The 15,849-nt window shown below is 51.4% G+C and overlaps 1 non-coding gene and 2 pseudogenes across 1 annotated transcript; 2 read left to right on the top strand and 1 right to left on the bottom strand.

Annotated features, from left to right (window-relative positions):
* The first annotated feature begins 1,263 nt into the window (after window positions 1–1,263).
* Window positions 1,264–1,893, top strand: LOC120263884 (annotated as a pseudogene).
* Window positions 1,894–2,105: 212 nt separating this feature from the next.
* LOC120264022 lies at window positions 2,106–2,258 on the bottom strand (annotated as a pseudogene).
* A 1,724-nt stretch (window positions 2,259–3,982) lies between these two features.
* LOC120264208 lies at window positions 3,983–4,136 on the top strand. Its single transcript, XR_005537377.1, has one exon. It is a non-coding gene; the product is annotated as a 5.8S ribosomal RNA (ribosomal RNA).
* The last annotated feature ends 11,713 nt before the right edge of the window (window positions 4,137–15,849 follow it).

Below are 15,849 nucleotides of genomic sequence, written 5' to 3'. Positions count from 1 at the left end.
AAATTTAGAGCACTGGGCAGAAATCACATTGCGTGAGCATCCGCGGGGACCATCGCAATGCTTTGTTTTAATTAAACAGTCGGATTCCCCTTGTCCGTACCAGTTCTGAGTCAACTTTTCGACGCCGGGGAAGGCCCCCACGTTGCGGGAGCGGCACGCTGGCCGTTCCCTGTCCGTCCCCCGTCTGGCACGCGGTGACCCACTCTCGCCGTAGACACGGCTCGAGCAGTTCGCCGATAGCCGACGGGTTCGGGACCGGGACCCCCGTGCCCATCCCTCAGAGCCAATCCTTTTCCCGAAGTTACGGATTTGTTTTGCCTACTTCCCTTGCCTACATTGTTCCATCGGCCAGAGGCTGTTCACCTTGGAGACCTAATGCGGTTATGAATACGACTGGGCGTGGGTGGCACTCGGTCCTCCAGATTTTCACGGGCCACCGGGGGCGCACCGGACACCGCGCAATGTTAACCAGAAAAGATAACTCTCCCCGGGGACCCCGCCAGCATCTTCGGACTCCCTAACGTCGCCGTCAGCCGCCCGCCAGCATCTTCGGACGCTCTCTCTGACGGGCCTCCCCCGTCCCTTAGGATCGGCTAACAAATGTGCAAGTGCCGTTCACATGGAACCTTTCCCCTCTTCGGCCTTCAAAGTTCTCATTTGAATATTTGCTACTTAGCGGATTTCGACTTCCATAACCACCGTCATGCTGTCTTAATCGACCAACACCCTTTGTGGGTTCTGGGTTAGCGCGCAATCGGGCACTGTAACCCGGCTTCCATTTCTTCCTGCGTCGCTAGTTCTGCTTATCAAAAATGGCCCACTTGGAGCTCTCGATTCCATGGCGCGGCTCACCGGAACAGCTACGCCGTCCTACCTATTTAAAGTTTAAGAATAGGTTAAGGGCGTTGCCCCCGATGCTTGTAATCATTGGCTTTACCCGATAGAACTTGCGCACGGGCTATAGCTATCCTGAGGGAAACTTCGGAGGGAACCAGCTACTAGATGGTTTGATTAGTCTTTCGCCCCTATACCCAAGTCAGACAAATGATTTACACGTCAGTATCACTGCGGGCCTCTACCAGAGTTTCCTCTGGCTTCGCCCCGCTCAGGCATAGTTCACCATCTTTCGAGTCCCGACCGGCATGCTCCAACTCGAACGCTTCACAGAAGATCGGGGTCGGTCGGTGGTGCACCCCTCGAGAAGGATCCCGCCTTTCAGCTTCCTTGCGTCTTCCGGGTTTCCGTGCCCGTCGGCTCGCACACATGTCAGACTCCTTGGTCCACGTTTCAAGACGGCTCGATGGGGAGCCCGCGAGTCGGTGCCTGGAACGCGCCCGTGCCGCGGGTGGGCACGCGCAGAGGGTGCCAGCGCTCGTCCTCGGGAGGGTCATCCTCCGGGCTCGGCCGCCCGGCGTGGCCCGCTGATCGGTCCGCGGCGCGAGCCGACCGTCAGACAGGCTCGTCGTCGTTCCGCATCCGGCCGGGCTGCATCGCCGGCCCCCATCCACTTCTCTCCCAGCAATTTCAAGCACTCTTTAACTCTCTTTTCAAAGTCCTTTTCATCTTTCCCTCGTGGTACTTGTTCGCTATCGGTCTCTCGCCCGAATTCAGCCTTGGACAGAATTTACCGCCCGATTGGGGCTGCATTCCCAAACAACCTGACTCGCCGACAGTGCCTCATGGTGCGGCAGAGTCCAGGCACGACGGGGCTCTCACAATCTCCGGCACCCCTTTCTAGGGGACTTGGGCCCGGTCTATTGCTGATGACGCTTCTGCAGACTACAATTCAGGCGGCGTCACCGCCCGATTATAAAGCTGGGCTCTTCCCGGTTCGCCCACCGTTAATAGGGAATCCTCGTAAGTTTCTTTTCCTCCGCTTATTGATATGCTTAAACTCTGCGGGAGGTCTCGCCTGACCTCGGGTCTCGGTAAGAGGGCCTGCGGAAGGGGGCGCGATGACCTCCGGATCTCGGTGCGAGGCCGGTCCAACGATCGTCACGCCTCGCCCTGCTCAGGGGATGGGCGACCGCTTTGTCTTTGGCCCGCTGCTGGGCGAGGGCCGATCTCTGCGTCCGCCGCGCACTGGGCGGCGGGCGTGTTCGCGTGAGCGCCCAGCGAGGCGTGCCCTGGCGGATGGCCTCGGCGCAACTTGTGTTCAAAAGACTCGATGGTTCCGCGTATACGCAATTCACACCAAGTATCGCATTTCGCTACGTTCTTCATCGATGCGAGAGCCGAGATATGTATTGCCGAGAGTCTTGTGACTCCAGTGTCGTTTCTTTCCTCCGCGCCGATGCGCGGTGCCCGTTGGGCGCCGCCGCCCGCGCGTCAGGTCGGGACGTCCTTGGCGCTTCCCGCGCCGGTTGTGGGGTCGTGTCCTCCCGCGCCCCCCACGCTCCCCCTGCCCGGCCGCACGCCGTGCTTCCGCGTGTTCTCGGGTCTTCCGCGTGTTTGTGGCGGGTCTCGACAATGATCCTTCTACAGGTTCACCTACGGAAACCTTGTTACAACTTCTTCTTCCTCTAAATGATTAGGTTTAGTGCACTTCTCGCGACGTCGCAGGCAGTGAGACCGCCCCCGTCGCCGTGATCCGAACACTTCACCAGACCATTCAATCGGTAGAAGTGACAGGCGGTGTGTACAAAAAGCAGGGACATAGTCAACATGAGCTGATGACTCGCTCTTACTAGGAATTCCTCTTTGAAGACCAACAATTGCAATAATCTATCCCCATCATGATGAAATTTTACAAGATTACCCGGGCCTGTCGGCCAAGGCTATAGACTCGTTGAATACATCAGTGTAGCGCGCGTGCGGCCCAGAACATCTAAGGGCATCACAGACCTGTTATTGCCTCAAACTTCCGTGGCCTAAACGGCCATAGTCCCTCTAAGAAGCTGGCCACAGAGGGATTCCTCTGTATAGCTAGTTAGCAGGCTGAGGTCTCGTTCATTATCGGAAATAACCAGACAAATCACTCCAACAACTAAGAACGACCATACACCACGACCCATAGAATAAAGAAAAAGCTCTCAGTCTATCAATCCTTGCTATGTCTGGACCTGGTAAGTTTCCCCATGTTGAGTCAAATTAAGCCGCAGGCTCCACTCCTGGTGGTGCCCTTCCGTCAATTCCTTTAAGTTTCGGCCTTATGACCATACTCGCCCCGGAACCCAAAGACTTTGATTTCTCATAAGGTGCCGGAAGAGTCCTAAAAGCAACATGTTACATTTAGGACTCCGTGGCAAGCTTCTTAGAGGGACTATGGTCGTTTCGGCCACGGAATTTTGAGGCAATAATAGGTTTGTGATGCCCTTAGATGTTCTGGGCTGCACGCGCACTACACTGATGTATTTAACGAGTCTATAGCCTTGGCCGACAGGCTATGGTAATCTTGTAAAATTTCATCATGATGGGGATAGATCATTGCAATTGTTGGTCCTCAACGAAGAATTTCTAGTAAGCGCGAGTCATCAGCTCGCATTGACTATGTCCCTACCCTTTGTACACACCGCCCGTCGCTCCTACCGATTGAATGGTCCGGTGAAGTGTTCGGATCACGGCGACGGGGGTGTTCTCACCGCCCGCGATGTCGCGAGAAGTCCACTGAACCTTATCATTTAGAGGAAGGAGAAGTCATAACAAGGTTTCCGTAGGTGGACCTGCGGAAGGATCATTGTCAAGACACGTCGCAAACACGCGGAAGACCCGAGAACACGCGGAAGTGCGGGGTGCGGCCGGGGCGGAGCAGCGTGGGGCGCAGCGCGGCCAGCGTCACCATGCTGCCGCGGCGTGCGCGGCTGGACACCCGCGCCCACTCGCCCCTGTCTCGCCTCGGCGGTGCGGGCGGGGTGTGCGCGGGAGAATACGACCCCACAACCGGCGCGGGAAGCACCAAGGACGTCCCGAACCGACGTGGGTGGCCGCGCCTGCCAGGCGCCGCGCGCTGGCGTCTAGGAAATAAACAGCACTGGACTCACATGACTCTCGGCAATGGATATCTCGGCTCTTGCATCGATAAAGAACGTAGAGAAATGCGATACTTGGTGTGAATTGCAGAATCCCAGTGAACCATCGAGTCTTTGAACGCAAGTTGCGCCCGAGGCCACCGGAGGGCGGCGCCTGCCTGGGCGTCGCGTGAACGAGTTGCTCCGGCGCACTTGCGCGTAGTCGGACGCGGAGACTGTCGCACCGCCGCGCCGCGGGCCGAAGACCGGTGGTCGAACTCCGCCGGAGCATGGCGGGGCATGACGAGCTTTGGACCCCTCCAATCCTAGGGTTGAACTACTTGTGTTTCCACCGGAGGATTAAAAACTACTTGTGTTTCCACCCTAACTTGTGAAAACCGACATTTTCCTTGCAACCGTGTGGGAAGTTGGGCGGAAGAGATTCCGCGCTCAACACTTGCACCGGGTTAGGGGTCAATTGCCGTGACCATCGGGTTGACCTAGGTCTTGGTTTTCTCGGTCCAACTAGCCACGTGCTTTATTACTCAATTTCCTACTCACTATAGTAGCCCCCTTGGGAATCCGCATACGTGACCGTTTTCCAACCTTGGGCATCTCCCGTATTTTACTTGTTTTGTACTTCTTAAGATTTTATTTCACTTTTTGTATTGCTTTCTTTTCTTCTTTTCTCTTATCTTGGAATCGGTGAGCTAAACAACAGGTAAGAAGTGAGTAGGATAGCTCCTTAGGCCCCTTGGAATACGACCCATTCGTGCGTTCACGAGTGGATTATTACTTGATGACCCCGTGCGCTTACGGGTGTACACACATCATGTCGATCAGCATCTAACGAAACACCGATGAGTAAAGTTTCGGCGGGTTCACACGTGCGGATCATATCGTCCGTCGGAGCGCCCCCGTGTGATCGGGTGATGCCGCGCCAGCGCCGCAGGGGCCGTCCAGGTAACGGTGGTATCCCGGCCCGGCGCCAATGCCCCATCGTTTGGCATCACATGAAAACCCCTCGGCGAAGCTTCACAGATTTTGGATGAGCGTAGCAAATGTTCGATCGGGGGAGTATGCGTCGACGTCAAGACGGGCGGTCGGTCGACTTTGGAATCTCACCGCAGGACAATCGCAGATGGATTTGTCATCATAAAAAATCCCCATGGGTAAAGTTTCATTAAAAACACACGAGTGGATCGGGAGATGGCACGTAGCGCGCCCGTCCCGTCGTGTGACGTAGCGCCGGTGCCGCCGGGGCCGTCCGGGCGACGGCGGCATCCCAGCCCGGCGCCCTCACCCCATAATTTGGCATCACATGAAAACCACTCGAGCAAAGTTTCACAGATTTTGGATGATCCTAGCCAATGTTCGATCTGGAAGTATGTGTCACCGTCGTTACGGCCGGTCGGTCAACTTTTGAATGTCGCCGCGGGACCATCGCAGATGGATTTGTCATCATAAAAAAACCCTAAGGGGTGATGTTTCATCAAAAACGCACGAGTGGATCGGGAGATGACACGGAGCGCATCCGTCCCGTCATGGGACGTCGCGCCAGTGCCGCCGGGGCCGTCCGGGCGACGGCGGCTTCCCATCCCGGCGCCCCCGCCCCATTGTTTGGCATCACATGAAAATCACTCGTGCAAAGTTTCATAAATTTTGGATGATCGTAGCCAATGTTCGATCGGGGAGTATGCGTCGACTTTGTGACGGTCGGTCAGTCGAGGTGGTTCCGCGCTAACCCGCCCTTGCACAAGGGCGGGCCCCAATGGTTCCAAGCCGTCCCGGGTGTGGCGCCGGTGTCCCTCTCGGTCACATGAGCGTGGGGCGGGCGCACGACGCACCCCATCGCCCGGGACATGGCGCGCACGGCCATGGCACGTCCGGGTGGCTGCCTGTGAATCTCTCAGACCTCGGCGGTGGCCGGTGGTCTTTGACCCGGCGCTGGTGGCGGCGCGTCCGCGCCTTGGCCACCCGGTCTTGCTGGGCCATGCGCGTCGTGCCCCCGTCCCCGGTTCCACGCTAACCCGCTATTCCACAAGGCAGTTCCAAACGGTGCACCGCCGTCTGCGGCGAGGCGCCAGTGCCCCTCTCGGTCAAATGGCGGTGGGGCGAGCGCGCGGCGCGCCCTATCGCCCGGGACATAGCGCGCCACGGCCATGGCACGTCCGGGTGGCTGCCCGTGAGGCACCCGGACCCTCAGTAGGTGACTAGCGGTCTGCCGCGCTCGTGGCGATCCGCCCTGACCCTTCGGCCACCCACGGTTTTTGCGCCGTCTTGGCGTCGTGCCCCGTCCCCGGTTCAGCCTATCTTCGGCGATTGCACATGGGCGGTCCCTAACGGTGGCCCGCCGTCCGCGTCGAGGCGCCGGTGTCTCTCTCGGTCACATGGGCGTGGGGCGGGCGTGCGCGCGACTCCATCGCCCGGGACATGGCGCGCATGGCCGCTGGCGACGTCCGGGTGGCTTCGTGAGCCACCCGGACCTCGGCTGATTGCTGGCGCGGGCTGCCGCGACTCGTGGCGGCGCCGCCCGCCTTCGGCCACCAGTGTCTTGCCCGGACCATGCGCGTCGTGCCCCCGTCCCCGGTTTTACGCTAACCCGCCATTGCACAAGGGCGGTCCCCAACGGTGCCCCACCGTCCGCGGTGAGGCGCCTGTGTCCCTCTCGGTCACATGAGCGTAGGCGCGCGCGCGGCGCGCCCCATCACCCGGGACATAGCGTGCACGGCCATGACACGTCCGGGTGGTTGCCCGTGAGCCACCCGGACCTCGGCGGGCGGGAGCGGTATGGCGCTCGTGGCGGCGCGCGCCCGGCCCGACCCTAGGCCCCAGCTGTCAATGGGTCTTGGCGCTGCCGTGCCTGCCCCCGCGTTCAGCTAACTCGCCATTACACAAGGGCAGTCCCCAACGGTGCCCCGCCGTCCGCGGCGCCGCTCATCACCCGGGATATGGCGCGCATGGCCATTGCAGGTCCGGGTGGCTGCCGGTGAGCCACGCGAACCTCGGCTGTGATGGTGACGTGCTAACCCGCCATATTACGGGCCGTCTTGCGTTGATAAACGCCCTAAATGTATGTATTTTATATGTATTAATCGTGTATTATTTGTGAACATGTTAACGAATTGATGCCCGCTTTTTATGTCTAAATTAGTTATTTCAGTGTTGCAGGGTCTTAAATGAGTCAAACAATGCTTAAAAATGCACGTCGGATGAATTCGACATCAAAAGCGGCATTTTTGGGGTCCCGGACCAGAATGTGGCAGCCTGTAGCGACGCCAGTGAGGTGTCATTGTTCTTGCTGCGGCCATTTGGCTGGGAGTTTCACGGGCTCCATGCGCCCGCATGGATGCCCGTGAGGTTTGCTGGGAATTCTCAAGCCTCGCCATTCTTGTAGCGAAAAGCACTCGATGGTGACACGTCAGTATGCCGCGAGGTTTTTGGGCATTTGGTGCACGAGCTCACGGGCTCCATGCGCCCGCATGGAGCCCGCATGGACTGACGGGGTATATAAGAAGCTGATTTCTTCTAGGGCAAAAAAGAGGAGTTTTGGGGAGAGTTCTTCAAGCCGATTTTCACCAGTCTTTAAGAGGCAAGATTACATGTTTTGGAGAAGGGAAATCTAAGGGAGAAGCTCGGATTTGGCTAGATCTTCATCGATCTCTTCTTTGGGAGTTGGTAGACGACGAGGGAAGCCGCCCCCATTGCGGCGTCCGTGGAAGCCTTTCCACCTAGCTTGGCTTGTCTTCCTTCTTCCATTGTTGAGGAGTTTTTATTATGCCATTTGTAGTTGTTTGCATGGATTTGTTGCTTGGATTTGTTTTGTATGGGCATAGTAGACCCCAAAGGTCACCGGATGCCGTGAACCTTAGGGGTGAACTTGTGTATTTGGATAATTTAAGTTTGTTTATTGCAATTGTTGTGTTTTGAGATTCATTCTTGGTGCATTTGATGTGTTGCTTACATGAGAACTCTGTAAACCAACTGCTAGGTTGTACTTGGTAGCGTGACCATCGCCCTTGTACTAGACACACCAAGTTTGGAAGGGATTCATGTACGAATCACGCCGTGACCATCGGATGTCGGTACCCTCCACCATTAGGGCTAGACCAAGTTGTGTTCGGCTCTAATTAGGGATTTTCCCCACTTGTTAATGCAATCGTGTGAGGATTTGATCGGAAGAAATTTACGTGTCAATACTTATACCGGATTAGGGGTCAATGGCGCAGTGACCATCAGGTTGACCTAATCTAGAAATCTCTAGGTCCAAACCTTCAATTGCATGACATTCTTAGCATCCCATGCACTTTAGTAGCCCCTAGGGAATCCGCGATCCGTGACCGTTCCTTTCCCCGATTTTTATACCCCTCTCCCGTATTTTTAGTCTCCACTTGTAGTTATCTTAGTTAAATTAATAGATTAGGGAAACCTTTCGAACTGCATCGGCTAGACAATAAGCGAAGAGGAAGTAAGGGTAGATCCTTGGGCCTGAGGGATCTGACCCTCTCGTGTCGCACGAGAGGTATTATGACGACTCACGTGCACTTGCGGATCGCACTCATCAAGTTTTTGGCGCCGTTGCCGGAGACCCACAAGGAATACTCGGAAAACTTAGAGTTTATTGATTTAGCCATTTTTTCTTTTATTTTGTTCATCTATTTCTTTTTGTACATATATTTCCATTTCACTTGTTCTTATTTTTATTTTTATTGTCTCATACTTATATCCTGATTATTGGCTCTCAAAATTGTGCTAGGTACCATCTTAAGACATCGCAACCGTCGGACAAATCTAGTAGAACACAGTCGACGAAATTGAGAGAACCTTGCATCAAAGATTGAGAGAGGTGGGCTGAGAGTTCGGAACATCCAAAGGAACACGGGTTGAGATTAGTGAACCTTGAGTCATGGCGTGAACCAAGGCGTACCTTTGTCCGATTATGAAAGGCCTCGGTTCTTGGTGAGGAATTCGAGTGTACATGCTCCCACCGCGTCGGCTAATAACTTTGAAATCAAAGCAAAGCACAATTGGGATGATCCAAAATTAAGTACAGTTTGATGGGTTAGCTGATGAAGACCCGTATGCGCATTTGTCTCGCTTCCTCCAAATTTGTTCCACCTTCAAGATTAACTTTCGATTAATCCGATGATGCGATAAGATTGAGATTATTCCCTTTCGGGTCTAAGGGGAGCAGCGATATCGGGTGGCTCACGTCATTGGCACCGGGGTCGATCACCACTTGGAAGGAAATGGTGGACAAATTTCTTGCTAGGTATTTCCCACCAAGCAAAGCGACTAGATTGAGGCAAAGAAATTTACTGCATTCAGGCAAGGGACTCGGAGACACTTTTTGAAGCACCTACGAGATTCAAGGATCTCCTCACGAAGTGCCCCCATCATGGCTTCTCCTCGTGGATGAGAATTCGGATGCTTTGCAATGGTCCCGAATTATGCAACTAGACAACTCATCGATCTGTCGCGGTAGGGGGTCATTGAGTAATAAAACCCTCGAAGATGCTCTGAAATGTTGATTGAAAAACATGGCGAGTAACGAATGCCATCGGTCTACTAGACAGAAACCACCTAAGGCAGCTGGAATTTATGAGATAGATAACAACACTGCACTAGCCGCTAAGGTGGAGGCCCTAACAAAAAGATTCGATCAGTTTATGTTGGGTTCAAGCTCAAATTCTGGAGCAGTTTTGTCTTGTGAGACTTGTGGGGCAGGGCATGCTACTGTTCAGTGTCCAATCTCAATAGCCTCTGTTGCCCCGGTCAGAGGCGAGCTTGATTATGTTAGGGGAGGCCCTCGAGGGTCCGAGCAATCCCCTATGGAAACACATACAATCGAGGGGTGGAGGAATCACCCAAATTTTTCTTAGGGGTCAACAACGCAACCTCGGCCCAGCGACCTCGAGGGACTTCCACATCAATTTCCTCAGCGAGCCGAGAAGAAGTTCTCCACCGAAGATGTGTTAAGCGAGATTCATGATCAGTACTGAGGCAAAATTTGTGAACATCAACAATCAATTCGCTGAAGTGAACACCGTTCTGAGGAATGTTCAGGCCTCCATCCAATCATTGGAGAACCAAGTTGGGCAGCTTGCTAGGGCAAATCGAGGCGCCCACGGGTAGCCTCCCCTAGTAACAGCGAAAAATAATCCAAGGGAGCATTTGAAGGCCGTAACCCTTAGAAGCGGGAAACAGGGTTGAAGCCACGAGCCAAGGAGGGCTCAGGTCATCGAGCATGATGGGGTAGCCGCACGTGAAGAAGCCCGATGTCGTCCGAGAGTTTAGTTGAAAGGGGAAAAGAAAAACAAGATGAAGAAACCCTTCAACTACCAACACCAAGGGTACTGACAGTACAAGCCGACCATACCCTATCCGGCGAGTTAAAGCAAGATAAAGAGGAGGCCCAATTCAAGAAATTCCTCGAATGTGTTCAAGCGATTACTACATAAATATCCCTCTTGTTGAGGCGTTAACCCAAATGCCCCAAGTATGCCAAATTTATGAAAGACCAGCGACTAACAAGAGAAAAATTGGAGGAATTAGAATGCTTGCATTGCCACTTGGAACTGCTCGGCAATGATTCGAGGAAAGCTCCCTCGGAAGTTGACGCGATCCCGGAGCTTCATCATTCCATGTGGGATTGAGAAGGCATGCAGAGAAGGCGTTAGCGGATTCGGGGCCGATATCAATGTGATGCCCTACAAGTCTGTTTTGAAATTGGGGTTAGATGACATGAGGCCTACAAAGGATGATAATACAACTTGCGGATCGGTCTATAAAGAAACCCGCAGTGTTGTTGAGGATGTGCTGGTTAAAGTAGACAAACTCATTATCCCGGTGGATTTTTGTTATTCTCGATGTGGATGATGATGTTGAAGTTCCATTGATCCTCGGCGACCATTTCTTAACACTGGTGCCCTCATTGATGTAAAGGGGGGAAGAATGACATTGAGAGTGGGGGATGAGGAAGTCATTTTTACACTCCCCGTGGCTATGAAACACACCTTGGACCACGATGATCCCTCTATTTTACCGATGGAAACTGATATGATTATTACTTGATCGTAGTGCAGGAGGTCTTGGCGATTAACCCTCGATGAATTCTTAGAAGGAGTGGAAGGCGACGTAATCTAAGGGGAACAACTCACCTCCCGCACAAGTAAAGCATGTAGGCTTTGTGGGGACATTTCCACTGGCCAAGCAATAAAAAGAAATCAACCACCCGGAAAAATATGGTTTAAGAAGGACAAGAAACGAAATTGGGGTTGAATTGTGCATTATCACCACCACGGGAGATTGATCGACTATTCTTCGAGGGAAGGGTAAATTCGTGTCTTCTCATGCCTCTCGATGAGTTTCCCATCTTGGAACACTTCTCCTGGACTTGGAGGTAAGTCCCCATCATTTGATCCACCCTGAGGTAAGTATGAAGGTACGTCGAGCTAATGACGTTAAACAAGCGCTTCTTGGGAGGCAACCCAAGTTTTTAAATTCGTCGTTTTTTTTTAATTTTTCGTATTTCTTTTAGTTTCTTAGTTGTTGTTGAATGCATATGCTCATGTAGTTCTCATATTTTTGTTGTCATGCTCAACTCATGCTTAGGCTTTCTTGTGTAGCTTTGGCCTTGAATTAGTATTGTTTAGTTGTGTTTTATTGTCATCCCGGCGCTTAAATGGTTGTAATCCGTATTTTATTATGTTTGCAAGAGGAACCATGCCAATTTTTCATCTCTTTCCAGTCCATACCGGGCTGCATACGTCCGTATGGACGCTGTGGCATGTTCCGGGCCTTGTGGCCTCCCTTGCGGCCGCATGGAACCCTCGCGGGAGTGCTGTCTAGCGCTGGGCTGAGAGGCTCACGGGCGCCATGCACCCGCATGGGCGCCCGTGAAAACCCCGTCCGGGTGTTTTCCACTCCCATGCGGGCGCCCATGCGCCCGCATGGATGCACCCGCATGGGCTGGCGGCCCATTAAAGGGAGCTTTCGTCTCCTTCCTCTTCTCCTCCTTCTTCTCCTCTTTGTTTTTCCTCTCATCTCTCCTCTTCACTCTACCTCATTTCTCCACCATTTTTCTAGTTTTTCTTCTCTAATCACCTCCTCCATCTTGCAAACTTGCTCTTGGGTTTTAATCAAGTTTTATCAACCTTTTTCGCCGGATCTCATCACCCTCAAGCCTCCAAGCTCTAATTCTAGGTTTTGCTACAAACTTGGGTTTCATTGTGTTTTCATTCTATTTTTGATGCTTGAATGATATATTTGGTTGTCATGATGTGGTGGTTGCCCAATTCTTTTGAGTTTTTCCTTCATTTGTAAATTTTTGGGAAGCTTGATGTGTAGGAGAAACTCTTGCAAAAATCGCGATGTACCGTAGACAATGGCTGAAATTTTCATCTCTTCACATTAAAATTGTTGTGTTTTCAATTTTTCTTTGACTCCATGATATTCTAGTTACCTCTATGATTGTATTCACTATAAAATTTCGGTTTGATCACTTGTTTTTGTGGTATAGGTATGCCGATCAAGCTTGAGTTTTATCAAACGGTCCACCACACGATGCGCCATCAAGTGGAGTGCCATCCTTGCCTTTACCACAACATAGGCACGTTATAACTCTGAAGTCCAAGCCCTTTGGATATCATCCGTACAATTGACCACAATGACCTCGAAACTCTAGGTTTGGCCGAGACCGTGGCGGAGTTGATCAATCATGATGGTTGGGACAGAATTTTCTCAATTAATGATCCGCCTACCGTGAGCTCACCTTTGGAGGTTCTAAGCACAATTGAATTAGCGAGACCATCCGATAACCTTCCAAGCTTTGGAACAATGCACGCCATTACGACGTATCAATTGGGTTGTTTCTTGGGCTTGTATGATGTGGGATTTGTGAACACACCAAAGATGTCAAAGTCTTCCAACCGACTCTCCGCCACCATGACACACACACGGGTGCTCGGAACATTATCTCGTCGTCGACATCAGATCGAGTCACGGAAGCATCCTGCCTTCACAATCCCACGCATGCGTTATGTTCACGCACTCGCTGAGTCGGCATTGCGGGCCGGGTGATAGCAATCTGGGGTAATCACACGCCTCCGACTTACTCAGTGCTTTGCATAGCATCATTGAGCACTACCCGATCCACCTTGGTCATCTCTTTGCCGAGTTGTTCAGTCCATCGTGGTACTATACACGCCTTTTGGATCTATTTTTGCCGGGCCATACATCACGCTGCTTGATTCGAGGTATGGGTTTGATCTGACACACCGGGACTTACACGTTGTTGGTGGATTTTCACCCTTTGGGGATGGCTACTTTGTTTTCCATGGGAATGGTGGAGAAACGCGTGACTACCCTATGCCCTTATTCGACACTCAACCACGTGGAGCGCATCACCACTTCTCCGCACCACGTCCGAGCTCCCTCGAGTCAAGACGCCAGCACCCTCGAGTTGAGCTTCGCCTGGGAGATTTAGGGCGAGCTTCATTCCCTCTCACGAGGACATCAAGAAACTATTGAGACACCGAGACAGCTGGCAAGTGACATGCGCAAGTCCCTTTCTTTCGTCGGCGAGGGCGTCTTCATCCTCCTGCACCACCCGGGGCTACCACATCCCTGAGCACCACATGTACTCTTTGATCTGACACCACCTCTTACAGCTATAGGAGCATGACTTTTTCTGGACTTGAGCTTTTGTTTTGTATTTTGTTTTATTTTGTTGCTTGTTGGTTGAACTTGTTTTGTTAGCTTGGGTTCTTTCCGACTAAACTTGTAATGCCCGCTTTTACGTTGACTATTATGCATGTTTTCTCCTTCCCCTTGTTTCTCTTTTAGTGTCCCGACGCTTTTATTTATTTTACAGATCTCACGGATTAGTTGCCTCTTCTCCTTAGCTAGCAATGACCGCACTTTCATCGAACACTCTTCATCAAACAATTGGGGCGCCTTTATCATTTACTTTATTGGCATGGATTATCCAGCATGTTCTGGTTGATTAGTGTACATTGAGGGCAATGTACGATTCTAGGTGTGGGGATGGGTTATTTGCATGCTTACTTCACGCTGATAGCTATGATATATTGTTAGAACCTCCGGCTTGAATGAATGATAGTAATGAGTTGTAAGGTTATTTGTGCTATAAGGAAGTCGTGTTTTTCTTTCTAGTGCTTTCTTCATAGCTTTGACACGTTGTTTCTCACCTGCTTGACCTTTGCTAAACCCTAATCGCTTGATTTAAAGTGTTAGAATGGTAAATTCATCCTCAATGGTCTTTTAAGAGCTTTTGGTCCTTTTGTTCATTTTGCTTTATCCCTAAGTGAAGTTTTGCATGAAGGTGCTCGAGACATGTATATTTGTTATCTTTAAAAATGAATGAGTCATGTCAAGATTCCTGCGCTAATTTAGCACAATCGCGCTATGTGGACTCGTGAATCATAGGTTGAGTGGCTTTCTGAGCCTAATCGGCATGTGCATCCTCTCGAAAAGATTACGTAAAATATTTTGTGCGGGTCTACGTTAGCGGGACTCGATGATGAAAATGAAAAGAAAATGATGAAAAACAAAGAAAGAGAAGTATTTGTTCTCCTCGACTCAATCATGCATTCACTTAGATACTAAAGTGTTGAATGTGGACCAAGGATTTCTTGACCTACTACTTTGAGGGTGTCTTTAAGATTTCTAACACGGGTAGGTCATTGAACGTGGTAGAATAGGGAGAGCGAGGGATGAAGCATACACACACTCACGGGAAAGTAATTTTCAAAGGAATCATGACTATCTCTCATCTGAGGTCAGTTATATGACAACTCATTTTCTTGAATTCATTTCATCTCGTGCTACGTGGGGTTCTTTCACTATTTGAGCTTGAGGGTCTACATTTAGCCGCTTATCATTTTGCCCTTATATTTTCATGTGTGTTTGTTTGGGACAAGCAAACGCTTTTAGGGTGTGGGGATATTTGATAAACTTCTAAATGTATTTTATATGTATTAATCGGTATTATTTAGAACATGTTAACGACCGATGTCTGCTTTACGTCTAAATTGGTTATTTCTGTTGTAGGTCTTAAATGAGTCAAACAATGTTAAAAATGCAAATTCCGATGAATTCGACATCAAAACGGTATTTTTGGGGTCCCGGCATCAGAAGCGCAATCAGCGACGCCGTAGTGTGTCATTGTTCTTGTCATGTTATTTGGTTGAGTTTTCACGGCCCGCGCCCGCATGGACGCCTGCGGAGGTTTGCTCGAAATTCTCAGCTTCCCGCGACCGTAGTGTGCATCACGCAAGAAACAAAGTCGGGCCTCGGCAGCACTCGTAGGCACCCGGAGTAGGTGGGCACTGGCCGGGAGTTAATGGCTCCATGCGCCCGCATGGAGCCCTCGCCAGAGATGGACCGATCGGGTATATAAGAAGTCGATTTCTTCTAGGCCAAAAGGGAGAGTTTTTGGGGAGAGTTCTTCAAGCCGATTTTCACCGGGCCTGAGAGGCAAGATTACATGTTTTGGAGAAGGGAAATCTAAGGGAGAGGCTCGGATTTGCTAGATCATCGATCTCTTTCTTGGGAAAGTTGGTAGACGACGAGGGAAGCCGCTCTATCATGGGCGTCCGTGGAAGCCTTTCCACCCAGCTTGGCTTATTTCCTCCATTGTTGAGGAGTTTTTATTATGCCATTTGTAGTTGTTTGCATGGATTTGTTAAGCTGATTTGTTTAGAGGCTAGATCTCTGTCACCGGATGTCGCGAACCTTGGGTGAACTTGTGTATTTGGATGATTTAAGTTTGTTTATTGCACTGTTGTGTTTTGAGATCATTCTTGGCATTTGATGTGTTGCTTACGAGAACTCTCGTAAACCAACTCGCTAGGTTGTACTTGGTAGCGTGACCATCGCC

Source organism: Dioscorea cayenensis, chromosome 6 (assembly GCF_009730915.1).
Source record: "Dioscorea cayenensis subsp. rotundata cultivar TDr96_F1 chromosome 6, TDr96_F1_v2_PseudoChromosome.rev07_lg8_w22 25.fasta, whole genome shotgun sequence".
Lineage (NCBI taxonomy): Eukaryota > Viridiplantae > Streptophyta > Magnoliopsida > Dioscoreales > Dioscoreaceae > Dioscorea > Dioscorea cayenensis.
Note: the sequence above shows the minus strand (reverse complement) of the source record. Positions and strands in the feature narration are given on the sequence as shown.